Raw genomic sequence first — 25,917 nt, forward strand, 5'->3', positions numbered from 1 at the left:
AAAAACAAGCAAATTTCGCAGTCAGGCTCTGGAGATGAAGCTAGAAACGACGGCAGCACGTTATTTGCGCTCGCACGTCAGATTGGCCGAGCGGTCTAAGGCGCCAGATTTAAGCTCTGGTTCCCGAAAGGGAGCGTGGGTTCGAACCCCACATCTGACAATGAATTTTAAATATTCCAAAACTGCCCATTTCCTTCGTGCGGGAAAGCAAGTAAATTACGCGCAAACAGGTTCGAGAGATATTATTAGAGATGGCAGTGATTACGGAGCTTGCCCTGCAAGTCTGATTGCCTGGCGGTCAGAAGGAATGGAAAGCTGTTAGGAGACATGGCTTTCAGCCAGGCGGCCCGGATTCGATTCCCGGTAGCCGAACATACTTTTGTTTGCTGAGTCTTGGCTATTCTCAGGGCGTTTACGTTTTCTTTGTGTTGTGCTTTTTGGGTCCAAGCGTCAAGAAAGCAAAAGTCAACGAAAGCAGATACGTGTATAAATGACTGGCAGGGCAGTAACGAAGGTGGATGAGCCGGTGGACCGGGTATTGGACTGCTGACGTGGCCCCATTGCACAGCTCGTCAGCTCAGTAGGTTAGAGCGCCGTGCTGTGAACACAAAGGCCATGTATTCGATCGCAGCAAGTGCCATTTAATTTTTCTCTCGTAAAAGACAGTGCTTCCTCCAGCGAGACACTGCCATGTAAATACCAAGTGACATGCACAACAAGCAATATGTCTGCACGTTTCGCGGCGTTGCGGCTAACGGCCATAGCACGCTGAGTGCAGCGGTTCTCGTCTGTTCATTGTAGTTAAGAACCGTTGGGCGTGGTTAGTACTTGGATGGGTGACCAGCTGGGAGCTCGACCTGCATTTGGCTTCTTTCATTTTGCCTTTTTACTTCGCTTTCGTTGCTGCTTAGCGTTAATGATGCTGTCCAGCACGCTGACGCCACTCTTGCCTCTCGGTACACTAAGGCGCGAATCTGTGGCCACAATAAAATGAAAGGTTCTGTCGTGTGTTTGTCGTTTTTTGGTCTCTCACAGTCGTTTCTCGCGCCTGCCCTCTACATATATGCCCGTTTCAAAGCGTCAGCTTTCGCGTCAGCCGAGCAAAGTCGAGACAAGTCGACACATGGAGACACACGATGCTGTGAAACGAAATCCGGCGACTAGCGCACTGGCTACACGGAGTGAGACGTGGGGCGAAGGAAAACTATTCGTAACGCGACAGTTCTCAGTTACGAGGATCGCGTTACGTTACGTGGAATATCCCTAGAAGAAAAATGTACGTGTCGTGCGGTGGCCGGGAATCGAACCCGGATCAACTGCTTGGGAAGCAACCATGCTGACCGTTACACCACCACCGCCTTGCGCTGTGCTTCACTCACGCCGCGATGTGTCGGCTACCCTCCTGCCACCAGAGGCCGAAGGCGAAGGCGCTGTAGGCGCTCAACGCCAGGGCGGAGGTGAGCACATCTGAACGCAGTGTGTAGGTGCTGCTAGGACGATGTTGCGTAACTAGAAGCAGAACTGACAGCCGTTGAAGAAACTGCCCTTTAATTTACAGCAGCGTGATAAAAGAAATATCTAATGTGACGTACTTACTGACGATCCAGAGACGATTGAGCATATGTGTGCCAGTCCAGAAGTAGAAAGCGCGTACGTATCATAGTGTTAAGTTGGTTAGTTTGATGCTCGCCTGGAGCATATCATTGGCTTCCCGTAAGGGTGAAATGCACAGCGTAGCCGTTGATAGGGAACGGCCTTTTCTTGTCATTCGTTGTTTTCTCTGCGCCAATGTAAAAATTGATAATTAGAGTTCTGCTCGTTCTACTAAAGACAGATGGCGACGGAAAACAACGGTGTAAGGCACCATATTTAAGCTGTGGTTCCCGAAAGTGAGGGTGGGGTGCAACCTCACATCTGACAACTCGTCTAAAATACTCTAAAAAACGTATTTCCTTCACACAAGAAAAAACAAGCAAATTTCGCAGTCAGGCTCTGGAGATGAAGCTAGAAACGACGGCAGCACGTTATTTGCGCTCGCACGTCAGATTGGCCGAGCGGTCTAAGGCGCCAGATTTAAGCTCTGGTTCCCGAAAGGGAGCGTGGGTTCGAACCCCACATCTGACAATGAATTTTAAATATTCCAAAACTGCCCATTTCCTTCGTGCGGGAAAGCAAGTAAATTACGCGCAAACAGGTTCGAGAGATATTATTAGAGATGGCAGTGATTACGGAGCTTGCCCTGCAAGTCTGATTGCCTGGCGGTCAGAAGGAATGGAAAGCTGTTAGGAGACATGGCTTTCAGCCAGGCGGCCCGGATTCGATTCCCGGTAGCCGAACATACTTTTGTTTGCTGAGTCTTGGCTATTCTCAGGGCGTTTACGTTTTCTTTGTGTTGTGCTTTTTGGGTCCAAGCGTCAAGAAAGCAAAAGTCAACGAAAGCAGATACGTGTATAAATGACTGGCAGGGCAGTAACGAAGGTGGATGAGCCGGTGGACCGGGTATTGGACTGCTGACGTGGCCCCATTGCACAGCTCGTCAGCTCAGTAGGTTAGAGCGCCGTGCTGTGAACACAAAGGCCATGTATTCGATCGCAGCAAGTGCCATTTAATTTTTCTCTCGTAAAAGACAGTGCTTCCTCCAGCGAGACACTGCCATGTAAATACCAAGTGACATGCACAACAAGCAATATGTCTGCACGTTTCGCGGCGTTGCGGCTAACGGCCATAGCACGCTGAGTGCAGCGGTTCTCGTCTGTTCATTGTAGTTAAGAACCGTTGGGCGTGGTTAGTACTTGGATGGGTGACCAGCTGGGAGCTCGACCTGCATTTGGCTTCTTTCATTTTGCCTTTTTACTTCGCTTTCGTTGCTGCTTAGCGTTAATGATGCTGTCCAGCACGCTGACGCCACTCTTGCCTCTCGGTACACTAAGGCGCGAATCTGTGGCCACAATAAAATGAAAGGTTCTGTCGTGTGTTTGTCGTTTTTTGGTCTCTCACAGTCGTTTCTCGCGCCTGCCCTCTACATATATGCCCGTTTCCAAGCGTCAGCTTTCGCGTCAGCCGAGCAAAGTCGAGACAAGTCGACACATGGAGACACACGATGCTGTGAAACGAAATCCGGCGACTAGCGCACTGGCTACACGGAGTGAGACGTGGGGCGAAGGAAAACTATTCGTAACGCGACAGTTCTCAGTTACGAGGATCGCGTTACGTTACGTGGAATATCCCTAGAAGAAAAATGTACGTGTCGTGCGGTGGCCGGGAATCGAACCCGGATCAACTGCTTGGGAAGCAACCATGCTGACCGTTACACCACCACCGCCTTGCGCTGTGCTTCACTCACGCCGCGATGTGTCGGCTACCCTCCTGCCACCAGAGGCCGAAGGCGAAGGCGCTGTAGGCGCTCAACGCCAGGGCGGAGGTGAGCACATCTGAACGCAGTGTGTAGGTGCTGCTAGGACGATGTTGCGTAACTAGAAGCAGAACTGACAGCCGTTGAAGAAACTGCCCTTTAATTTACAGCAGCGTGATAAAAGAAATATCTAATGTGACGTACTTACTGACGATCCAGAGACGATTGAGCATATGTGTGCCAGTCCAGAAGTAGAAAGCGCGTACGTATCATAGTGTTAAGTTGGTTAGTTTGATGCTCGCCTGGAGCATATCATTGGCTTCCCGTAAGGGTGAAATGCACAGCGTAGCCGTTGATAGGGAACGGCCTTTTCTTGTCATTCGTTGTTTTCTCTGCGCCAATGTAAAAATTGATAATTAGAGTTCTGCTCGTTCTACTAAAGACAGATGGCGACGGAAAACAACGGTGTAAGGCACCATATTTAAGCTGTGGTTCCCGAAAGTGAGGGTGGGGTGCAACCTCACATCTGACAACTCGTCTAAAATACTCTAAAAAACGTATTTCCTTCACACAAGAAAAAACAAGCAAATTTCGCAGTCAGGCTCTGGAGATGAAGCTAGAAACGACGGCAGCACGTTATTTGCGCTCGCACGTCAGATTGGCCGAGCGGTCTAAGGCGCCAGATTTAAGCTCTGGTTCCCGAAAGGGAGCGTGGGTTCGAACCCCACATCTGACAATGAATTTTAAATATTCCAAAACTGCCCATTTCCTTCGTGCGGGAAAGCAAGTAAATTACGCGCAAACAGGTTCGAGAGATATTATTAGAGATGGCAGTGATTACGGAGCTTGCCCTGCAAGTCTGATTGCCTGGCGGTCAGAAGGAATGGAAAGCTGTTAGGAGACATGGCTTTCAGCCAGGCGGCCCGGATTCGATTCCCGGTAGCCGAACATACTTTTGTTTGCTGAGTCTTGGCTATTCTCAGGGCGTTTACGTTTTCTTTGTGTTGTGCTTTTTGGGTCCAAGCGTCAAGAAAGCAAAAGTCAACGAAAGCAGATACGTGTATAAATGACTGGCAGGGCAGTAACGAAGGTGGATGAGCCGGTGGACCGGGTATTGGACTGCTGACGTGGCCCCATTGCACAGCTCGTCAGCTCAGTAGGTTAGAGCGCCGTGCTGTGAACACAAAGGCCATGTATTCGATCGCAGCAAGTGCCATTTAATTTTTCTCTCGTAAAAGACAGTGCTTCCTCCAGCGAGACACTGCCATGTAAATACCAAGTGACATGCACAACAAGCAATATGTCTGCACGTTTCGCGGCGTTGCGGCTAACGGCCATAGCACGCTGAGTGCAGCGGTTCTCGTCTGTTCATTGTAGTTAAGAACCGTTGGGCGTGGTTAGTACTTGGATGGGTGACCAGCTGGGAGCTCGACCTGCATTTGGCTTCTTTCATTTTGCCTTTTTACTTCGCTTTCGTTGCTGCTTAGCGTTAATGATGCTGTCCAGCACGCTGACGCCACTCTTGCCTCTCGGTACACTAAGGCGCGAATCTGTGGCCACAATAAAATGAAAGGTTCTGTCGTGTGTTTGTCGTTTTTTGGTCTCTCACAGTCGTTTCTCGCGCCTGCCCTCTACATATATGCCCGTTTCAAAGCGTCAGCTTTCGCGTCAGCCGAGCAAAGTCGAGACAAGTCGACACATGGAGACACACGATGCTGTGAAACGAAATCCGGCGACTAGCGCACTGGCTACACGGAGTGAGACGTGGGGCGAAGGAAAACTATTCGTAACGCGACAGTTCTCAGTTACGAGGATCGCGTTACGTTACGTGGAATATCCCTAGAAGAAAAATGTACGTGTCGTGCGGTGGCCGGGAATCGAACCCGGATCAACTGCTTGGGAAGCAACCATGCTGACCGTTACACCACCACCGCCTTGCGCTGTGCTTCACTCACGCCGCGATGTGTCGGCTACCCTCCTGCCACCAGAGGCCGAAGGCGAAGGCGCTGTAGGCGCTCAACGCCAGGGCGGAGGTGAGCACATCTGAACGCAGTGTGTAGGTGCTGCTAGGACGATGTTGCGTAACTAGAAGCAGAACTGACAGCCGTTGAAGAAACTGCCCTTTAATTTACAGCAGCGTGATAAAAGAAATATCTAATGTGACGTACTTACTGACGATCCAGAGACGATTGAGCATATGTGTGCCAGTCCAGAAGTAGAAAGCGCGTACGTATCATAGTGTTAAGTTGGTTAGTTTGATGCTCGCCTGGAGCATATCATTGGCTTCCCGTAAGGGTGAAATGCACAGCGTAGCCGTTGATAGGGAACGGCCTTTTCTTGTCATTCGTTGTTTTCTCTGCGCCAATGTAAAAATTGATAATTAGAGTTCTGCTCGTTCTACTAAAGACAGATGGCGACGGAAAACAACGGTGTAAGGCACCATATTTAAGCTGTGGTTCCCGAAAGTGAGGGTGGGGTGCAACCTCACATCTGACAACTCGTCTAAAATACTCTAAAAAACGTATTTCCTTCACACAAGAAAAAACAAGCAAATTTCGCAGTCAGGCTCTGGAGATGAAGCTAGAAACGACGGCAGCACGTTATTTGCGCTCGCACGTCAGATTGGCCGAGCGGTCTAAGGCGCCAGATTTAAGCTCTGGTTCCCGAAAGGGAGCGTGGGTTCGAACCCCACATCTGACAATGAATTTTAAATATTCCAAAACTGCCCATTTCCTTCGTGCGGGAAAGCAAGTAAATTACGCGCAAACAGGTTCGAGAGATATTATTAGAGATGGCAGTGATTACGGAGCTTGCCCTGCAAGTCTGATTGCCTGGCGGTCAGAAGGAATGGAAAGCTGTTAGGAGACATGGCTTTCAGCCAGGCGGCCCGGATTCGATTGCCGGTAGCCGAACATACTTTTGTTTGCTGCTATTCTCAGGGCGTTTACGTTTTCTTTGTGTTGTGCTTTTTGGGTCCAAGCGTCAAGAAAGCAAAAGTCAACGAAAGCAGATACGTGTATAAATGACTGGCAGGGCAGTAACGAAGGTGGATGAGCCGGTGGACCGGGTATTGGACTGCTGACGTGGCCCCATTGCACAGCTCGTCAGCTCAGTAGGTTAGAGCGCCGTGCTGTGAACACAAAGGCCATGTATTCGATCGCAGCAAGTGCCATTTAATTTTTCTCTCGTAAAAGACAGTGCTTCCTCCAGCGAGACACTGCCATGTAAATACCAAGTGACATGCACAACAAGCAATATGTCTGCACGTTTCGCGGCGTTGCGGCTAACGGCCATAGCACGCTGAGTGCAGCGGTTCTCGTCTGTTCATTGTAGTTAAGAACCGTTGGGCGTGGTTAGTACTTGGATGGGTGACCAGCTGGGAGCTCGACCTGCATTTGGCTTCTTTCATTTTGCCTTTTTACTTCGCTTTCGTTGCTGCTTAGCGTTAATGATGCTGTCCAGCACGCTGACGCCACTCTTGCCTCTCGGTACACTAAGGCGCGAATCTGTGGCCACAATAAAATGAAAGGTTCTGTCGTGTGTTTGTCGTTTTTTGGTCTCTCACAGTCGTTTCTCGCGCCTGCCCTCTACATATATGCCCGTTTCAAAGCGTCAGCTTTCGCGTCAGCCGAGCAAAGTCGAGACAAGTCGACACATGGAGACACACGATGCTGTGAAACGAAATCCGGCGACTAGCGCACTGGCTACACGGAGTGAGACGTGGGGCGAAGGAAAACTATTCGTAACGCGACAGTTCTCAGTTACGAGGATCGCGTTACGTTACGTGGAATATCCCTAGAAGAAAAATGTACGTGTCGTGCGGTGGCCGGGAATCGAACCCGGATCAACTGCTTGGGAAGCAACCATGCTGACCGTTACACCACCACCGCCTTGCGCTGTGCTTCACTCACGCCGCGATGTGTCGGCTACCCTCCTGCCACCAGAGGCCGAAGGCGAAGGCGCTGTAGGCGCTCAACGCCAGGGCGGAGGTGAGCACATCTGAACGCAGTGTGTAGGTGCTGCTAGGACGATGTTGCGTAACTAGAAGCAGAACTGACAGCCGTTGAAGAAACTGCCCTTTAATTTACAGCAGCGTGATAAAAGAAATATCTAATGTGACGTACTTACTGACGATCCAGAGACGATTGAGCATATGTGTGCCAGTCCAGAAGTAGAAAGCGCGTACGTATCATAGTGTTAAGTTGGTTAGTTTGATGCTCGCCTGGAGCATATCATTGGCTTCCCGTAAGGGTGAAATGCACAGCGTAGCCGTTGATAGGGAACGGCCTTTTCTTGTCATTCGTTGTTTTCTCTGCGCCAATGTAAAAATTGATAATTAGAGTTCTGCTCGTTCTACTAAAGACAGATGGCGACGGAAAACAACGGTGTAAGGCACCATATTTAAGCTGTGGTTCCCGAAAGTGAGGGTGGGGTGCAACCTCACATCTGACAACTCGTCTAAAATACTCTAAAAAACGTATTTCCTTCACACAAGAAAAAACAAGCAAATTTCGCAGTCAGGCTCTGGAGATGAAGCTAGAAACGACGGCAGCACGTTATTTGCGCTCGCACGTCAGATTGGCCGAGCGGTCTAAGGCGCCAGATTTAAGCTCTGGTTCCCGAAAGGGAGCGTGGGTTCGAACCCCACATCTGACAATGAATTTTAAATATTCCAAAACTGCCCATTTCCTTCGTGCGGGAAAGCAAGTAAATTACGCGCAAACAGGTTCGAGAGATATTATTAGAGATGGCAGTGATTACGGAGCTTGCCCTGCAAGTCTGATTGCCTGGCGGTCAGAAGGAATGGAAAGCTGTTAGGAGACATGGCTTTCAGCCAGGCGGCCCGGATTCGATTCCCGGTAGCCGAACATACTTTTGTTTGCTGAGTCTTGGCTATTCTCAGGGCGTTTACGTTTTCTTTGTGTTGTGCTTTTTGGGTCCAAGCGTCAAGAAAGCAAAAGTCAACGAAAGCAGATACGTGTATAAATGACTGGCAGGGCAGTAACGAAGGTGGATGAGCCGGTGGACCGGGTATTGGACTGCTGACGTGGCCCCATTGCACAGCTCGTCAGCTCAGTAGGTTAGAGCGCCGTGCTGTGAACACAAAGGCCATGTATTCGATCGCAGCAAGTGCCATTTAATTTTTCTCTCGTAAAAGACAGTGCTTCCTCCAGCGAGACACTGCCATGTAAATACCAAGTGACATGCACAACAAGCAATATGTCTGCACGTTTCGCGGCGTTGCGGCTAACGGCCATAGCACGCTGAGTGCAGCGGTTCTCGTCTGTTCATTGTAGTTAAGAACCGTTGGGCGTGGTTAGTACTTGGATGGGTGACCAGCTGGGAGCTCGACCTGCATTTGGCTTCTTTCATTTTGCCTTTTTACTTCGCTTTCGTTGCTGCTTAGCGTTAATGATGCTGTCCAGCACGCTGACGCCACTCTTGCCTCTCGGTACACTAAGGCGCGAATCTGTGGCCACAATAAAATGAAAGGTTCTGTCGTGTGTTTGTCGTTTTTTGGTCTCTCACAGTCGTTTCTCGCGCCTGCCCTCTACATATATGCCCGTTTCCAAGCGTCAGCTTTCGCGTCAGCCGAGCAAAGTCGAGACAAGTCGACACATGGAGACACACGATGCTGTGAAACGAAATCCGGCGACTAGCGCACTGGCTACACGGAGTGAGACGTGGGGCGAAGGAAAACTATTCGTAACGCGACAGTTCTCAGTTACGAGGATCGCGTTACGTTACGTGGAATATCCCTAGAAGAAAAATGTACGTGTCGTGCGGTGGCCGGGAATCGAACCCGGATCAACTGCTTGGGAAGCAACCATGCTGACCGTTACACCACCACCGCCTTGCGCTGTACTTCACTCACGCCGCGATGTGTCGGCTACCCTCCTGCCACCAGAGGCCGAAGGCGAAGGCGCTGTAGGCGCTCAACGCCAGGGCGGAGGTGAGCACATCTGAACGCAGTGTGTAGGTGCTGCTAGGACGATGTTGCGTAACTAGAAGCAGAACTGACAGCCGTTGAAGAAACTGCCCTTTAATTTACAGCAGCGTGATAAAAGAAATATCTAATGTGACGTACTTACTGACGATCCAGAGACGATTGAGCATATGTGTGCCAGTCCAGAAGTAGAAAGCGCGTACGTATCATAGTGTTAAGTTGGTTAGTTTGATGCTCGCCTGGAGCATATCATTGGCTTCCCGTAAGGGTGAAATGCACAGCGTAGCCGTTGATAGGGAACGGCCTTTTCTTGTCATTCGTTGTTTTCTCTGCGCCGATGTAAAAATTGATAATTAGAGTTCTGCTCGTTCTACTAAAGACAGATGGCGACGGAAAACAACGGTGTAAGGCACCATATTTAAGCTGTGGTTCCCGAAAGTGAGGGTGGGGTGCAACCTCACATCTGACAACTCGTCTAAAATACTCTAAAAAAACGTATTTCCTTCACACAAGAAAAAACAAGCAAATTTCGCAGTCAGGCTCTGGAGATGAAGCTAGAAACGACGGCAGCACGTTATTTGCGCTCGCACGTCAGATTGGCCGAGCGGTCTAAGGCGCCAGATTTAAGCTCTGGTTCCCGAAAGGGAGCGTGGGTTCGAACCCCACATCTGACAATGAATTTTAAATATTCCAAAACTGCCCATTTCCTTCGTGCGGGAAAGCAAGTAAATTACGCGCAAACAGGTTCGAGAGATATTATTAGAGATGGCAGTGATTACGGAGCTTGCCCTGCAAGTCTGATTGCCTGGCGGTCAGAAGGAATGGAAAGCTGTTAGGAGACATGGCTTTCAGCCAGGCGGCCCGGATTCGATTCCCGGTAGCCGAACATACTTTTGTTTGCTGAGTCTTGGCTATTCTCAGGGCGTTTACGTTTTCTTTGTGTTGTGCTTTTTGGGTCCAAGCGTCAAGAAAGCAAAAGTCAACGAAAGCAGATACGTGTATAAATGACTGGCAGGGCAGTAACGAAGGTGGATGAGCCGGTGGACCGGGTATTGGACTGCTGACGTGGCCCCATTGCACAGCTCGTCAGCTCAGTAGGTTAGAGCGCCGTGCTGTGAACACAAAGGCCATGTATTCGATCGCAGCAAGTGCCATTTAATTTTTCTCTCGTAAAAGACAGTGCTTCCTCCAGCGAGACACTGCCATGTAAATACCAAGTGACATGCACAACAAGCAATATGTCTGCACGTTTTGCGGCGTTGCGGCTAACGGCCATAGCACGCTGAGTGCGGCGGTTCTCGTCTGTTCATTGTAGTTAAGAACCGTTGGGCGTGGTTAGTACTTGGATGGGTGACCAGCTGGGAGCTCGACCTGCATTTGGCTTCTTTCATTTTGCCTTTTTACTTCGCTTTCGTTGCTGCTTAGCGTTAATGATGCTGTCCAGCACGCTGACGCCACTCTTGCCTCTCGGTACACTAAGGCGCGAATCTGTGGCCACAATAAAATGAAAGGTTCTGTCGTGTGTTTGTCGTTTTTTGGTCTCTCACAGTCGTTTCTCGCGCCTGCCCTCTACATATATGCCCGTTTCCAAGCGTCAGCTTTCGCGTCAGCCGAGCAAAGTCGAGACAAGTCGACACATGGAGACACACGATGCTGTGAAACGAAATCCGGCGACTAGCGCACTGGCTACACGGAGTGAGACGTGGGGCGAAGGAAAACTATTCGTAACGCGACAGTTCTCAGTTACGAGGATCGCGTTACGTTACGTGGAATATCCCTAGAAGAAAAATGTACGTGTCGTGCGGTGGCCGGGAATCGAACCCGGATCAACTGCTTGGGAAGCAACCATGCTGACCGTTACACCACCACCGCCTTGCGCTGTGCTTCACTCACGCCGCGATGTGTCGGCTACCCTCCTGCCACCAGAGGCCGAAGGCGAAGGCGCTGTAGGCGCTCAACGCCAGGGCGGAGGTGAGCACATCTGAACGCAGTGTGTAGGTGCTGCTAGGACGATGTTGCGTAACTAGAAGCAGAACTGACAGCCGTTGAAGAAACTGCCCTTTAATTTACAGCAGCGTGATAAAAGAAATATCTAATGTGACGTACTTACTGACGATCCAGAGACGATTGAGCATATGTGTGCCAGTCCAGAAGTAGAAAGCGCGTACGTATCATAGTGTTAAGTTGGTTAGTTTGATGCTCGCCTGGAGCATATCATTGGCTTCCCGTAAGGGTGAAATGCACAGCGTAGCCGTTGATAGGGAACGGCCTTTTCTTGTCATTCGTTGTTTTCTCTGCGCCGATGTAAAAATTGATAATTAGAGTTCTGCTCGTTCTACTAAAGACAGATGGCGACGGAAAACAACGGTGTAAGGCACCATATTTAAGCTGTGGTTCCCGAAAGTGAGGGTGGGGTGCAACCTCACATCTGACAACTCGTCTAAAATACTCTAAAAAAACGTATTTCCTTCACACAAGAAAAAACAAGCAAATTTCGCAGTCAGGCTCTGGAGATGAAGCTAGAAACGACGGCAGCACGTTATTTGCGCTCGCACGTCAGATTGGCCGAGCGGTCTAAGGCGCCAGATTTAAGCTCTGGTTCCCGAAAGGGAGCGTGGGTTCGAACCCCACATCTGACAATGAATTTTAAATATTCCAAAACTGCCCATTTCCTTCGTGCGGGAAAGCAAGTAAATTACGCGCAAACAGGTTCGAGAGATATTATTAGAGATGGCAGTGATTACGGAGCTTGCCCTGCAAGTCTGATTGCCTGGCGGTCAGAAGGAATGGAAAGCTGTTAGGAGACATGGCTTTCAGCCAGGCGGCCCGGATTCGATTCCCGGTAGCCGAACATACTTTTGTTTGCTGAGTCTTGGCTATTCTCAGGGCGTTTACGTTTTCTTTGTGTTGTGCTTTTTGGGTCCAAGCGTCAAGAAAGCAAAAGTCAACGAAAGCAGATACGTGTATAAATGACTGGCAGGGCAGTAACGAAGGTGGATGAGCCGGTGGACCGGGTATTGGACTGCTGACGTGGCCCCATTGCACAGCTCGTCAGCTCAGTAGGTTAGAGCGCCGTGCTGTGAACACAAAGGCCATGTATTCGATCGCAGCAAGTGCCATTTAATTTTTCTCTCGTAAAAGACAGTGCTTCCTCCAGCGAGACACTGCCATGTAAATACCAAGTGACATGCACAACAAGCAATATGTCTGCACGTTTCGCGGCGTTGCGGCTAACGGCCATAGCACGCTGAGTGCGGCGGTTCTCGTCTGTTCATTGTAGTTAAGAACCGTTGGGCGTGGTTAGTACTTGGATGGGTGACCAGCTGGGAGCTCGACCTGCATTTGGCTTCTTTCATTTCGCCTTTTTACTTCGCTTTCGTTGCTGCTTAGCGTTAATGATGCTGTCCAGCACGCTGACGCCACTCTTGCCTCTCGGTACACTAAGGCGCGAATCTGTGGCCACAATAAAATGAAAGGTTCTGTCGTGTGTTTGTCGTTTTTTGGTCTCTCACAGTCGTTTCTCGCGCCTGCCCTCTACATATATGCCCGTTTCCAAGCGTCAGCTTTCGCGTCAGCCGAGCAAAGTCGAGACAAGTCGACACATGGAGACACACGATGCTGTGAAACGAAATCCGGCGACTAGCGCACTGGCTACACGGAGTGAGACGTGGGGCGAAGGAAAACTATTCGTAACGCGACAGTTCTCAGTTACGAGGATCGCGTTACGTTACGTGGAATATCCCTAGAAGAAAAATGTACGTGTCGTGCGGTGGCCGGGAATCGAACCCGGATCAACTGCTTGGGAAGCAACCATGCTGACCGTTACACCACCACCGCCTTGCGCTGTGCTTCACTCACGCCGCGATGTGTCGGCTACCCTCCTGCCACCAGAGGCCGAAGGCGAAGGCGCTGTAGGCGCTCAACGCCAGGGCGGAGGTGAGCACATCTGAACGCAGTGTGTAGGTGCTGCTAGGACGATGTTGCGTAACTAGAAGCAGAACTGACAGCCGTTGAAGAAACTGCCCTTTAATTTACAGCAGCGTGATAAAAGAAATATCTAATGTGACGTACTTACTGACGATCCAGAGACGATTGAGCATATGTGTGCCAGTCCAGAAGTAGAAAGCGCGTACGTATCATAGTGTTAAGTTGGTTAGTTTGATGCTCGCCTGGAGCATATCATTGGCTTCCCGTAAGGGTGAAATGCACAGCGTAGCCGTTGATAGGGAACGGCCTTTTCTTGTCATTCGTTGTTTTCTCTGCGCCGATGTAAAAATTGATAATTAGAGTTCTGCTCGTTCTACTAAAGACAGATGGCGACGGAAAACAACGGTGTAAGGCACCATATTTAAGCTGTGGTTCCCGAAAGTGAGGGTGGGGTGCAACCTCACATCTGACAACTCGTCTAAAATACTCTAAAAAAACGTATTTCCTTCACACAAGAAAAAACAAGCAAATTTCGCAGTCAGGCTCTGGAGATGAAGCTAGAAACGACGGCAGCACGTTATTTGCGCTCGCACGTCAGATTGGCCGAGCGGTCTAAGGCGCCAGATTTAAGCTCTGGTTCCCGAAAGGGAGCGTGGGTTCGAACCCCACATCTGACAATGAATTTTAAATATTCCAAAACTGCCCATTTCCTTCGTGCGGGAAAGCAAGTAAATTACGCGCAAACAGGTTCGAGAGATATTATTAGAGATGGCAGTGATTACGGAGCTTGCCCTGCAAGTCTGATTGCCTGGCGGTCAGAAGGAATGGAAAGCTGTTAGGAGACATGGCTTTCAGCCAGGCGGCCCGGATTCGATTCCCGGTAGCCGAACATACTTTTGTTTGCTGAGTCTTGGCTATTCTCAGGGCGTTTACGTTTTCTTTGTGTTGTGCTTTTTGGGTCCAAGCGTCAAGAAAGCAAAAGTCAACGAAAGCAGATACGTGTATAAATGACTGGCAGGGCAGTAACGAAGGTGGATGAGCCGGTGGACCGGGTATTGGACTGCTGACGTGGCCCCATTGCACAGCTCGTCAGCTCAGTAGGTTAGAGCGCCGTGCTGTGAACACAAAGGCCATGTATTCGATCGCAGCAAGTGCCATTTAATTTTTCTCTCGTAAAAGACAGTGCTTCCTCCAGCGAGACACTGCCATGTAAATACCAAGTGACATGCACAACAAGCAATATGTCTGCACGTTTCGCGGCGTTGCGGCTAACGGCCATAGCACGCTGAGTGCAGCGGTTCTCGTCTGTTCATTGTAGTTAAGAACCGTTGGGCGTGGTTAGTACTTGGATGGGTGACCAGCTGGGAGCTCGACCTGCATTTGGCTTCTTTCATTTTGCCTTTTTACTTCGCTTTCGTTGCTGCTTAGCGTTAATGATGCTGTCCAGCACGCTGACGCCACTCTTGCCTCTCGGTACACTAAGGCGCGAATCTGTGGCCACAATAAAATGAAAGGTTCTGTCGTGTGTTTGTCGTTTTTTGGTCTCTCACAGTCGTTTCTCGCGCCTGCCCTCTACATATATGCCCGTTTCCAAGCGTCAGCTTTCGCGTCAGCCGAGCAAAGTCGAGACAAGTCGACACATGGAGACACACGATGCTGTGAAACGAAATCCGGCGACTAGCGCACTGGCTACACGGAGTGAGACGTGGGGCGAAGGAAAACTATTCGTAACGCGACAGTTCTCAGTTACGAGGATCGCGTTACGTTACGTGGAATATCCCTAGAAGAAAAATGTACGTGTCGTGCGGTGGCCGGGAATCGAACCCGGATCAACTGCTTGGGAAGCAACCATGCTGACCGTTACACCACCACCGCCTTGCGCTGTACTTCACTCACGCCGCGATGTGTCGGCTACCCTCCTGCCACCAGAGGCCGAAGGCGAAGGCGCTGTAGGCGCTCAACGCCAGGGCGGAGGTGAGCACATCTGAACGCAGTGTGTAGGTGCTGCTAGGACGATGTTGCGTAACTAGAAGCAGAACTGACAGCCGTTGAAGAAACTGCCCTTTAATTTACAGCAGCGTGATAAAAGAAATATCTAATGTGACGTACTTACTGACGATCCAGAGACGATTGAGCATATGTGTGCCAGTCCAGAAGTAGAAAGCGCGTACGTATCATAGTGTTAAGTTGGTTAGTTTGATGCTCGCCTGGAGCATATCATTGGCTTCCCGTAAGGGTGAAATGCACAGCGTAGCCGTTGATAGGGAACGGCCTTTTCTTGTCATTCGTTGTTTTCTCTGCGCCGATGTAAAAATTGATAATTAGAGTTCTGCTCGTTCTACTAAAGACAGATGGCGACGGAAAACAACGGTGTAAGGCACCATATTTAAGCTGTGGTTCCCGAAAGTGAGGGTGGGGTGCAACCTCACATCTGACAACTCGTCTAAAATACTCTAAAAAAACGTATTTCCTTCACACAAGAAAAAACAAGCAAATTTCGCAGTCAGGCTCTGGAGATGAAGCTAGAAACGACGGCAGCACGTTATTTGCGCTCGCACGTCAGATTGGCCGAGCGGTCTAAGGCGCCAGATTTAAGCTCTGGTTCCCGAAAGGGAGCGTGGGTTCGAACCCCACATCTGACAATGAATTTTAAATATTCCAAAACTGCCCATTTCCTTCGTGCGGGAAAGCAAGTAAATTACGCGCAAACAGGTTCGAGAGATATTATTAGAGATGGCAGTGATTACGGAGCTTGCCCTGCAAGTCTGATTGCCTGGCGGTCAGAAGGAATGGAAAGCTGTTAGGAGACATGGCTTTCAGCCAGGCGGCCCGGATTCGATTCCCGGTAGCCGAACATACTTTTGTTTGCTGAGTCTTGGCTATTCTCAGGGCGTTTACGTTTTCTTTGTGTTGTGCTTTTTGGGTCCAAGCGTCAAGAAAGCAAAAGTCAACGAAAGCAGATACGTGTATAAATGACTGGCAGGGCAGTAACGAAGGTGGATGAGCCGGTGGACCGGGTATTGGACTGCTGACGTGGCCCCATTGCACAGCTCGTCAGCTCAGTAGGTTAGAGCGCCGTGCTGTGAACACAAAGGCCATGTATTCGATCGCAGCAAGTGCCATTTAATTTTTCTCTCGTAAAAGACAGTGCTTCCTCCAGCGAGACACTGCCATGTAAATACCAAGTGACATGCACAACAAGCAATATGTCTGCACGTTTCGCGGCGTTGCGGCTAACGGCCATAGCACGCTGAGTGCAGCGGTTCTCGTCTGTTCATTGTAGTTAAGAACCGTTGGGCGTGGTTAGTACTTGGATGGGTGACCAGCTGGGAGCTCGACCTGCATTTGGCTTCTTTCATTTTGCCTTTTTACTTCGCTTTCGTTGCTGCTTAGCGTTAATGATGCTGTCCAGCACGCTGACGCCACTCTTGCCTCTCGGTACACTAAGGCGCGAATCTGTGGCCACAATAAAATGAAAGGTTCTGTCGTGTGTTTGTCGTTTTTTGGTCTCTCACAGTCGTTTCTCGCGCCTGCCCTCTACATATATGCCCGTTTCCAAGCGTCAGCTTTCGCGTCAGCCGAGCAAAGTCGAGACAAGTCGACACATGGAGACACACGATGCTGTGAAACGAAATCCGGCGACTAGCGCACTGGCTACACGGAGTGAGACGTGGGGCGAAGGAAAACTATTCGTAACGCGACAGTTCTCAGTTACGAGGATCGCGTTACGTTACGTGGAATATCCCTAGAAGAAAAATGTACGTGTCGTGCGGTGGCCGGGAATCGAACCCGGATCAACTGCTTGGGAAGCAACCATGCTGACCGTTACACCACCACCGCCTTGCGCTGTACTTCACTCACGCCGCGATGTGTCGGCTACCCTCCTGCCACCAGAGGCCGAAGGCGAAGGCGCTGTAGGCGCTCAACGCCAGGGCGGAGGTGAGCACATCTGAACGCAGTGTGTAGGTGCTGCTAGGACGATGTTGCGTAACTAGAAGCAGAACTGACAGCCGTTGAAGAAACTGCCCTTTAATTTACAGCAGCGTGATAAAAGAAATATCTAATGTGACGTACTTACTGACGATCCAGAGACGATTGAGCATATGTGTGCCAGTCCAGAAGTAGAAAGCGCGTACGTATCATAGTGTTAAGTTGGTTAGTTTGATGCTCGCCTGGAGCATATCATTGGCTTCCCGTAAGGGTGAAATGCACAGCGTAGCCGTTGATAGGGAACGGCCTTTTCTTGTCATTCGTTGTTTTCTCTGCGCCGATGTAAAAATTGATAATTAGAGTTCTGCTCGTTCTACTAAAGACAGATGGCGACGGAAAACAACGGTGTAAGGCACCATATTTAAGCTGTGGTTCCCGAAAGTGAGGGTGGGGTGCAACCTCACATCTGACAACTCGTCTAAAATACTCTAAAAAAACGTATTTCCTTCACACAAGAAAAAACAAGCAAATTTCGCAGTCAGGCTCTGGAGATGAAGCTAGAAACGACGGCAGCACGTTATTTGCGCTCGCACGTCAGATTGGCCGAGCGGTCTAAGGCGCCAGATTTAAGCTCTGGTTCCCGAAAGGGAGCGTGGGTTCGAACCCCACATCTGACAATGAATTTTAAATATTCCAAAACTGCCCATTTCCTTCGTGCGGGAAAGCAAGTAAATTACGCGCAAACAGGTTCGAGAGATATTATTAGAGATGGCAGTGATTACGGAGCTTGCCCTGCAAGTCTGATTGCCTGGCGGTCAGAAGGAATGGAAAGCTGTTAGGAGACATGGCTTTCAGCCAGGCGGCCCGGATTCGATTCCCGGTAGCCGAACATACTTTTGTTTGCTGAGTCTTGGCTATTCTCAGGGCGTTTACGTTTTCTTTGTGTTGTGCTTTTTGGGTCCAAGCGTCAAGAAAGCAAAAGTCAACGAAAGCAGATACGTGTATAAATGACTGGCAGGGCAGTAACGAAGGTGGATGAGCCGGTGGACCGGGTATTGGACTGCTGACGTGGCCCCATTGCACAGCTCGTCAGCTCAGTAGGTTAGAGCGCCGTGCTGTGAACACAAAGGCCATGTATTCGATCGCAGCAAGTGCCATTTAATTTTTCTCTCGTAAAAGACAGTGCTTCCTCCAGCGAGACACTGCCATGTAAATACCAAGTGACATGCACAACAAGCAATATGTCTGCACGTTTCGCGGCGTTGCGGCTAACGGCCATAGCACGCTGAGTGCAGCGGTTCTCGTCTGTTCATTGTAGTTAAGAACCGTTGGGCGTGGTTAGTACTTGGATGGGTGACCAGCTGGGAGCTCGACCTGCATTTGGCTTCTTTCATTTTGCCTTTTTACTTCGCTTTCGTTGCTGCTTAGCGTTAATGATGCTGTCCAGCACGCTGACGCCACTCTTGCCTCTCGGTACACTAAGGCGCGAATCTGTGGCCACAATAAAATGAAAGGTTCTGTCGTGTGTTTGTCGTTTTTTGGTCTCTCACAGTCGTTTCTCGCGCCTGCCCTCTACATATATGCCCGTTTCCAAGCGTCAGCTTTCGCGTCAGCCGAGCAAAGTCGAGACAAGTCGACACATGGAGACACACGATGCTGTGAAACGAAATCCGGCGACTAGCGCACTGGCTACACGGAGTGAGACGTGGGGCGAAGGAAAACTATTCGTAACGCGACAGTTCTCAGTTACGAGGATCGCGTTACGTTACGTGGAATATCCCTAGAAGAAAAATGTACGTGTCGTGCGGTGGCCGGGAATCGAACCCGGATCAACTGCTTGGGAAGCAACCATGCTGACCGTTACACCACCACCGCCTTGCGCTGTACTTCACTCACGCCGCGATGTGTCGGCTACCCTCCTGCCACCAGAGGCCGAAGGCGAAGGCGCTGTAGGCGCTCAACGCCAGGGCGGAGGTGAGCACATCTGAACGCAGTGTGTAGGTGCTGCTAGGACGATGTTGCGTAACTAGAAGCAGAACTGACAGCCGTTGAAGAAACTGCCCTTTAATTTACAGCAGCGTGATAAAAGAAATATCTAATGTGACGTACTTACTGACGATCCAGAGACGATTGAGCATATGTGTGCCAGTCCAGAAGTAGAAAGCGCGTACGTATCATAGTGTTAAGTTGGTTAGTTTGATGCTCGCCTGGAGCATATCATTGGCTTCCCGTAAGGGTGAAATGCACAGCGTAGCCGTTGATAGGGAACGGCCTTTTCTTGTCATTCGTTGTTTTCTCTGCGCCGATGTAAAAATTGATAATTAGAGTTCTGCTCGTTCTACTAAAGACAGATGGCGACGGAAAACAACGGTGTAAGGCACCATATTTAAGCTGTGGTTCCCGAAAGTGAGGGTGGGGTGCAACCTCACATCTGACAACTCGTCTAAAATACTCTAAAAAAACGTATTTCCTTCACACAAGAAAAAACAAGCAAATTTCGCAGTCAGGCTCTGGAGATGAAGCTAGAAACGACGGCAGCACGTTATTTGCGCTCGCACGTCAGATTGGCCGAGCGGTCTAAGGCGCCAGATTTAAGCTCTGGTTCCCGAAAGGGAGCGTGGGTTCGAACCCCACATCTGACAATGAATTTTAAATATTCCAAAACTGCCCATTTCCTTCGTGCGGGAAAGCAAGTAAATTACGCGCAAACAGGTTCGAGAGATATTATTAGAGATGGCAGTGATTACGGAGCTTGCCCTGCAAGTCTGATTGCCTGGCGGTCAGAAGGAATGGAAAGCTGTTAGGAGACATGGCTTTCAGCCAGGCGGCCCGGATTCGATTCCCGGTAGCCGAACATACTTTTGTTTGCTGAGTCTTGGCTATTCTCAGGGCGTTTACGTTTTCTTTGTGTTGTGCTTTTTGGGTCCAAGCGTCAAGAAAGCAAAAGTCAACGAAAGCAGATACGTGTATAAATGACTGGCAGGGCAGTAACGAAGGTGGATGAGCCGGTGGACCGGGTATTGGACTGCTGACGTGGCCCCATTGCACAGCTCGTCAGCTCAGTAGGTTAGAGCGCCGTGCTGTGAACACAAAGGCCATGTATTCGATCGCAGCAAGTGCCATTTAATTTTTCTCTCGTAAAAGACAGTGCTTCCTCCAGCGAGACACTGCCATGTAAATACCAAGTGACATGCACAACAAGCAATATGTCTGCACGTTTCGCGGCGTTGCGGCTAACGGCCATAGCACGCTGAGTGCAGCGGTTCTCGTCTGTTCATTGTAGTTAAGAACCGTTGGGCGTGGTTAGTACTTGGATGGGTGACCAGCTGGGAGCTCGACCTGCATTTGGCTTCTTTCATTTTGCCTTTTTACTTCGCTTTCGTTGCTGCTTAGCGTTAATGATGCTGTCCAGCACGCTGACGCCACTCTTGCCTCTCGGTACACTAAGGCGCGAATCTGTGGCCACAATAAAATGAAAGGTTCTGTCGTGTGTTTGTCGTTTTTTGGTCTCTCACAGTCGTTTCTCGCGCCTGCCCTCTACATATATGCCCGTTTCCAAGCGTCAGCTTTCGCGTCAGCCGAGCAAAGTCGAGACAAGTCGACACATGGAGACACACGATGCTGTGAAACGAAATCCGGCGACTAGCGCACTGGCTACACGGAGTGAGACGTGGGGCGAAGGAAAACTATTCGTAACGCGACAGTTCTCAGTTACGAGGATCGCGTTACGTTACGTGGAATATCCCTAGAAGAAAAATGTACGTGTCGTGCGGTGGCCGGGAATCGAACCCGGATCAACTGCTTGGGAAGCAACCATGCTGACCGTTACACCACCACCGCCTTGCGCTGTACTTCACTCACGCCGCGATGTGTCGGCTACCCTCCTGCCACCAGAGGCCGAAGGCGAAGGCGCTGTAGGCGCTCAACGCCAGGGCGGAGGTGAGCACATCTGAACGCAGTGTGTAGGTGCTGCTAGGACGATGTTGCGTAACTAGAAGCAGAACTGACAGCCGTTGAAGAAACTGCCCTTTAATTTACAGCAGCGTGATAAAAGAAATATCTAATGTGACGTACTTACTGACGATCCAGAGACGATTGAGCATATGTGTGCCAGTCCAGAAGTAGAAAGCGCGTACGTATCATAGTGTTAAGTTGGTTAGTTTGATGCTCGCCTGGAGCATATCATTGGCTTCCCGTAAGGGTGAAATGCACAGCGTAGCCGTTGATAGGGAACGGCCTTTTCTTGTCATTCGTTGTTTTCTCTGCGCCGATGTAAAAATTGATAATTAGAGTTCTGCTCGTTCTACTAAAGACAGATGGCGACGGAAAACAACGGTGTAAGGCACCATATTTAAGCTGTGGTTCCCGAAAGTGAGGGTGGGGTGCAACCTCACATCTGACAACTCGTCTAAAATACTCTAAAAAAACGTATTTCCTTCACACAAGAAAAAACAAGCAAATTTCGCAGTCAGGCTCTGGAGATGAAGCTAGAAACGACGGCAGCACGTTATTTGCGCTCGCACGTCAGATTGGCCGAGCGGTCTAAGGCGCCAGATTTAAGCTCTGGTTCCCGAAAGGGAGCGTGGGTTCGAACCCCACATCTGACAATGAATTTTAAATATTCCAAAACTGCCCATTTCCTTCGTGCGGGAAAGCAAGTAAATTACGCGCAAACAGGTTCGAGAGATATTATTAGAGATGGCAGTGATTACGGAGCTTGCCCTGCAAGTCTGATTGCCTGGCGGTCAGAAGGAATGGAAAGCTGTTAGGAGACATGGCTTTCAGCCAGGCGGCCCGGATTCGATTCCCGGTAGCCGAACATACTTTTGTTTGCTGAGTCTTGGCTATTCTCAGGGCGTTTACGTTTTCTTTGTGTTGTGCTTTTTGGGTCCAAGCGTCAAGAAAGCAAAAGTCAACGAAAGCAGATACGTGTATAAATGACTGGCAGGGCAGTAACGAAGGTGGATGAGCCGGTGGACCGGGTATTGGACTGCTGACGTGGCCCCATTGCACAGCTCGTCAGCTCAGTAGGTTAGAGCGCCGTGCTGTGAACACAAAGGCCATGTATTCGATCGCAGCAAGTGCCATTTAATTTTTCTCTCGTAAAAGACAGTGCTTCCTCCAGCGAGACACTGCCATGTAAATACCAAGTGACATGCACAACAAGCAATATGTCTGCACGTTTCGCGGCGTTGCGGCTAACGGCCATAGCACGCTGAGTGCAGCGGTTCTCGTCTGTTCATTGTAGTTAAGAACCGTTGGGCGTGGTTAGTACTTGGATGGGTGACCAGCTGGGAGCTCGACCTGCATTTGGCTTCTTTCATTTTGCCTTTTTACTTCGCTTTCGTTGCTGCTTAGCGTTAATGATGCTGTCCAGCACGCTGACGCCACTCTTGCCTCTCGGTACACTAAGGCGCGAATCTGTGGCCACAATAAAATGAAAGGTTCTGTCGTGTGTTTGTCGTTTTTTGGTCTCTCACAGTCGTTTCTCGCGCCTGCCCTCTACATATATGCCCGTTTCCAAGCGTCAGCTTTCGCGTCAGCCGAGCAAAGTCGAGACAAGTCGACACATGGAGACACACGATGCTGTGAAACGAAATCCGGCGACTAGCGCACTGGCTACACGGAGTGAGACGTGGGGCGAAGGAAAACTATTCGTAACGCGACAGTTCTCAGTTACGAGGATCGCGTTACGTTACGTGGAATATCCCTAGAAGAAAAATGTACGTGTCATGCGGTGGCCGGGAATCGAACCCGGATCAACTGCTTGGGAAGCAACCATGCTGACCGTTACACCACCACCGCCTTGCGCTGTGCTTCACTCACGCCGCGATGTGTCGGCTACCCTCCTGCCACCAGAGGCCGAAGGCGAAGGCGCTGTAGGCGCTCAACGCCAGGGCGGAGGTGAGCACATCTGAACGCAGTGTGTAGGTGCTGCTAGGACGATGTTGCGTAACTAGAAGCAGAACTGACAGCCGTTGAAGAAACTGCCCTTTAATTTACAGCAGCGTGATAAAAGAAATATCTAATGTGACGTACTTACTGACGATCCAGAGACGATTGAGCATATGTGTGCCAGTCCAGAAGTAGAAAGCGCGTACGTATCATAGTGTTAAGTTGGTTAGTTTGATGCTCGCCTGGAGCATATCATTGGCTTCCCGTAAGGGTGAAATGCACAGCGTAGCCGTTGATAGGGAACGGCCTTTTCTTGTCATTCGTTGTTTTCTCTGCGCCGATGTAAAAATTGATAATTAGAGTTCTGCTCGTTCTACTAAAGACAGATGGCGACGGAAAACAACGGTGTAAGGCACCATATTTAAGCTGTGGTTCCCGAAAGTGAGGGTGGGGTGCAACCTCACATCTGACAACTCGTCTAAAATACTCTAAAAAAACGTATTTCCTTCACACAAGAAAAAACAAGCAAATTTCGCAGTCAGGCTCTGGAGATGAAGCTAGAAACGACGGCAGCACGTTATTTGCGCTCGCACGTCAGATTGGCCGAGCGGTCTAAGGCGCCAGATTTAAGCTCTGGTTCCCGAAAGGGAGCGTGGGTTCGAACCCCACATCTGACAATGAATTTTAAATATTCCAAAACTGCCCATTTCCTTCGTGCGGGAAAGCAAGTAAATTACGCGCAAACAGGTTCGAGAGATATTATTAGAGATGGCAGTGATTACGGAGCTTGCCCTGCAAGTCTGATTGCCTGGCGGTCAGAAGGAATGGAAAGCTGTTAGGAGACATGGCTTTCAGCCAGGCGGCCCGGATTCGATTCCCGGTAGCCGAACATACTTTTGTTTGCTGAGTCTTGGCTATTCTCAGGGCGTTTACGTTTTCTTTGTGTTGTGCTTTTTGGGTCCAAGCGTCAAGAAAGCAAAAGTCAACGAAAGCAGATACGTGTATAAATGACTGGCAGGGCAGTAACGAAGGTGGATGAGCCGGTGGACCGGGTATTGGACTGCTGACGTGGCCCCATTGCACAGCTCGTCAGCTCAGTAGGTTAGAGCGCCGTGCTGTGAACACAAAGGCCATGTATTCGATCGCAGCAAGTGCCATTTAATTTTTCTCTCGTAAAAGACAGTGCTTCCTCCAGCGAGACACTGCCATGTAAATACCAAGTGACATGCACAACAAGCAATATGTCTGCACGTTTCGCGGCGTTGCGGCTAACGGCCATAGCACGCTGAGTGCAGCGGTTCTCGTCTGTTCATTGTAGTTAAGAACCGTTGGGCGTGGTTAGTACTTGGATGGGTGACCAGCTGGGAGCTCGACCTGCATTTGGCTTCTTTCATTTTGCCTTTTTACTTCGCTTTCGTTGCTGCTTAGCGTTAATGATGCTGTCCAGCACGCTGACGCCACTCTTGCCTCTCGGTACACTAAGGCGCGAATCTGTGGCCACAATAAAATGAAAGGTTCTGTCGTGTGTTTGTCGTTTTTTGGTCTCTCACAGTCGTTTCTCGCGCCTGCCCTCTACATATATGCCCGTTTCCAAGCGTCAGCTTTCGCGTCAGCCGAGCAAAGTCGAGACAAGTCGACACATGGAGACACACGATGCTGTGAAACGAAATCCGGCGACTAGCGCACTGGCTACACGGAGTGAGACGTGGGGCGAAGGAAAACTATTCGTAACGCGACAGTTCTCAGTTACGAGGATCGCGTTACGTTACGTGGAATATCCCTAGAAGAAAAATGTACGTGTCGTGCGGTGGCCGGGAATCGAACCCGGATCAACTGCTTGGGAAGCAACCATGCTGACCGTTACACCACCACCGCCTTGCGCTGTGCTTCACTCACGCCGCGATGTGTCGGCTACCCTCCTGCCACCAGAGGCCGAAGGCGAAGGCGCTGTAGGCGCTCAACGCCAGGGCGGAGGTGAGCACATCTGAACGCAGTGTGTAGGTGCTGCTAGGACGATGTTGCGTAACTAGAAGCAGAACTGACAGCCGTTGAAGAAACTGCCCTTTAATTTACAGCAGCGTGATAAAAGAAATATCTAATGTGACGTACTTACTGACGATCCAGAGACGATTGAGCATATGTGTGCCAGTCCAGAAGTAGAAAGCGCGTACGTATCATAGTGTTAAGTTGGTTAGTTTGATGCTCGCCTGGAGCATATCATTGGCTTCCCGTAAGGGTGAAATGCACAGCGTAGCCGTTGATAGGGAACGGCCTTTTCTTGTCATTCGTTGTTTTCTCTGCGCCGATGTAAAAATTGATAATTAGAGTTCTGCTCGTTCTACTAAAGACAGATGGCGACGGAAAACAACGGTGTAAGGCACCATATTTAAGCTGTGGTTCCCGAAAGTGAGGGTGGGGTGCAACCTCACATCTGACAACTCGTCTAAAATACTCTAAAAAAACGTATTTCCTTCACACAAGAAAAAACAAGCAAATTTCGCAGTCAGGCTCTGGAGATGAAGCTAGAAACGACGGCAGCACGTTATTTGCGCTCGCACGTCAGATTGGCCGAGCGGTCTAAGGCGCCAGATTTAAGCTCTGGTTCCCGAAAGGGAGCGTGGGTTCGAACCCCACATCTGACAATGAATTTTAAATATTCCAAAACTGCCCATTTCCTTCGTGCGGGAAAGCAAGTAAATTACGCGCAAACAGGTTCGAGAGATATTATTAGAGATGGCAGTGATTACGGAGCTTGCCCTGCAAGTCTGATTGCCTGGCGGTCAGAAGGAATGGAAAGCTGTTAGGAGACATGGCTTTCAGCCAGGCGGCCCGGATTCGATTCCCGGTAGCCGAACATACTTTTGTT

The 25,917-nt window shown here is 49.9% G+C and overlaps 27 non-coding genes across 27 annotated transcripts; 14 read left to right on the forward strand and 13 right to left on the reverse strand.

The window, feature by feature from the left end:
• Positions 1-76: 76 nt before the first annotated feature.
• Positions 77-160, forward strand: Trnal-uaa (transfer RNA leucine (anticodon UAA)). Its single transcript has one exon. It is a non-coding gene; the product is annotated as a tRNA-Leu (tRNA).
• Positions 161-1,286: 1,126 nt separating this feature from the next.
• On the reverse strand, positions 1,287-1,358 carry Trnag-ccc (transfer RNA glycine (anticodon CCC)). The gene has a single exon. It is a non-coding gene; the product is annotated as a tRNA-Gly (tRNA).
• Positions 1,359-2,040: 682 nt separating this feature from the next.
• On the forward strand, positions 2,041-2,124 carry Trnal-uaa (transfer RNA leucine (anticodon UAA)). Its single transcript has one exon. It is a non-coding gene; the product is annotated as a tRNA-Leu (tRNA).
• A 1,126-nt stretch (positions 2,125-3,250) lies between these two features.
• Trnag-ccc (transfer RNA glycine (anticodon CCC)) lies at positions 3,251-3,322 on the reverse strand. Its single transcript has one exon. It is a non-coding gene; the product is annotated as a tRNA-Gly (tRNA).
• A 682-nt stretch (positions 3,323-4,004) lies between these two features.
• Positions 4,005-4,088, forward strand: Trnal-uaa (transfer RNA leucine (anticodon UAA)). Its single transcript has one exon. It is a non-coding gene; the product is annotated as a tRNA-Leu (tRNA).
• Positions 4,089-5,214: 1,126 nt separating this feature from the next.
• On the reverse strand, positions 5,215-5,286 carry Trnag-ccc (transfer RNA glycine (anticodon CCC)). The gene has a single exon. It is a non-coding gene; the product is annotated as a tRNA-Gly (tRNA).
• A 682-nt stretch (positions 5,287-5,968) lies between these two features.
• Positions 5,969-6,052, forward strand: Trnal-uaa (transfer RNA leucine (anticodon UAA)). The gene has a single exon. It is a non-coding gene; the product is annotated as a tRNA-Leu (tRNA).
• Positions 6,053-7,170: 1,118 nt separating this feature from the next.
• On the reverse strand, positions 7,171-7,242 carry Trnag-ccc (transfer RNA glycine (anticodon CCC)). Its single transcript has one exon. It is a non-coding gene; the product is annotated as a tRNA-Gly (tRNA).
• Positions 7,243-7,924: 682 nt separating this feature from the next.
• Trnal-uaa (transfer RNA leucine (anticodon UAA)) lies at positions 7,925-8,008 on the forward strand. The gene has a single exon. It is a non-coding gene; the product is annotated as a tRNA-Leu (tRNA).
• A 1,126-nt stretch (positions 8,009-9,134) lies between these two features.
• Trnag-ccc (transfer RNA glycine (anticodon CCC)) lies at positions 9,135-9,206 on the reverse strand. Its single transcript has one exon. It is a non-coding gene; the product is annotated as a tRNA-Gly (tRNA).
• Positions 9,207-9,889: 683 nt separating this feature from the next.
• Trnal-uaa (transfer RNA leucine (anticodon UAA)) lies at positions 9,890-9,973 on the forward strand. Its single transcript has one exon. It is a non-coding gene; the product is annotated as a tRNA-Leu (tRNA).
• Positions 9,974-11,099: 1,126 nt separating this feature from the next.
• Trnag-ccc (transfer RNA glycine (anticodon CCC)) lies at positions 11,100-11,171 on the reverse strand. The gene has a single exon. It is a non-coding gene; the product is annotated as a tRNA-Gly (tRNA).
• Positions 11,172-11,854: 683 nt separating this feature from the next.
• Positions 11,855-11,938, forward strand: Trnal-uaa (transfer RNA leucine (anticodon UAA)). Its single transcript has one exon. It is a non-coding gene; the product is annotated as a tRNA-Leu (tRNA).
• A 1,126-nt stretch (positions 11,939-13,064) lies between these two features.
• On the reverse strand, positions 13,065-13,136 carry Trnag-ccc (transfer RNA glycine (anticodon CCC)). The gene has a single exon. It is a non-coding gene; the product is annotated as a tRNA-Gly (tRNA).
• A 683-nt stretch (positions 13,137-13,819) lies between these two features.
• On the forward strand, positions 13,820-13,903 carry Trnal-uaa (transfer RNA leucine (anticodon UAA)). The gene has a single exon. It is a non-coding gene; the product is annotated as a tRNA-Leu (tRNA).
• A 1,126-nt stretch (positions 13,904-15,029) lies between these two features.
• On the reverse strand, positions 15,030-15,101 carry Trnag-ccc (transfer RNA glycine (anticodon CCC)). Its single transcript has one exon. It is a non-coding gene; the product is annotated as a tRNA-Gly (tRNA).
• A 683-nt stretch (positions 15,102-15,784) lies between these two features.
• On the forward strand, positions 15,785-15,868 carry Trnal-uaa (transfer RNA leucine (anticodon UAA)). Its single transcript has one exon. It is a non-coding gene; the product is annotated as a tRNA-Leu (tRNA).
• Positions 15,869-16,994: 1,126 nt separating this feature from the next.
• Positions 16,995-17,066, reverse strand: Trnag-ccc (transfer RNA glycine (anticodon CCC)). Its single transcript has one exon. It is a non-coding gene; the product is annotated as a tRNA-Gly (tRNA).
• Positions 17,067-17,749: 683 nt separating this feature from the next.
• Trnal-uaa (transfer RNA leucine (anticodon UAA)) lies at positions 17,750-17,833 on the forward strand. The gene has a single exon. It is a non-coding gene; the product is annotated as a tRNA-Leu (tRNA).
• A 1,126-nt stretch (positions 17,834-18,959) lies between these two features.
• Trnag-ccc (transfer RNA glycine (anticodon CCC)) lies at positions 18,960-19,031 on the reverse strand. The gene has a single exon. It is a non-coding gene; the product is annotated as a tRNA-Gly (tRNA).
• Positions 19,032-19,714: 683 nt separating this feature from the next.
• On the forward strand, positions 19,715-19,798 carry Trnal-uaa (transfer RNA leucine (anticodon UAA)). Its single transcript has one exon. It is a non-coding gene; the product is annotated as a tRNA-Leu (tRNA).
• A 1,126-nt stretch (positions 19,799-20,924) lies between these two features.
• Trnag-ccc (transfer RNA glycine (anticodon CCC)) lies at positions 20,925-20,996 on the reverse strand. Its single transcript has one exon. It is a non-coding gene; the product is annotated as a tRNA-Gly (tRNA).
• A 683-nt stretch (positions 20,997-21,679) lies between these two features.
• Positions 21,680-21,763, forward strand: Trnal-uaa (transfer RNA leucine (anticodon UAA)). Its single transcript has one exon. It is a non-coding gene; the product is annotated as a tRNA-Leu (tRNA).
• Positions 21,764-22,889: 1,126 nt separating this feature from the next.
• Trnag-ccc (transfer RNA glycine (anticodon CCC)) lies at positions 22,890-22,961 on the reverse strand. The gene has a single exon. It is a non-coding gene; the product is annotated as a tRNA-Gly (tRNA).
• A 683-nt stretch (positions 22,962-23,644) lies between these two features.
• Trnal-uaa (transfer RNA leucine (anticodon UAA)) lies at positions 23,645-23,728 on the forward strand. Its single transcript has one exon. It is a non-coding gene; the product is annotated as a tRNA-Leu (tRNA).
• Positions 23,729-24,854: 1,126 nt separating this feature from the next.
• Trnag-ccc (transfer RNA glycine (anticodon CCC)) lies at positions 24,855-24,926 on the reverse strand. The gene has a single exon. It is a non-coding gene; the product is annotated as a tRNA-Gly (tRNA).
• Positions 24,927-25,609: 683 nt separating this feature from the next.
• Trnal-uaa (transfer RNA leucine (anticodon UAA)) lies at positions 25,610-25,693 on the forward strand. Its single transcript has one exon. It is a non-coding gene; the product is annotated as a tRNA-Leu (tRNA).
• The last annotated feature ends 224 nt before the right edge of the window (positions 25,694-25,917 follow it).

This window comes from Schistocerca cancellata, chromosome 2, assembly GCF_023864275.1.
Source record: "Schistocerca cancellata isolate TAMUIC-IGC-003103 chromosome 2, iqSchCanc2.1, whole genome shotgun sequence".
NCBI classification, from domain to species: domain Eukaryota; kingdom Metazoa; phylum Arthropoda; class Insecta; order Orthoptera; family Acrididae; genus Schistocerca; species Schistocerca cancellata.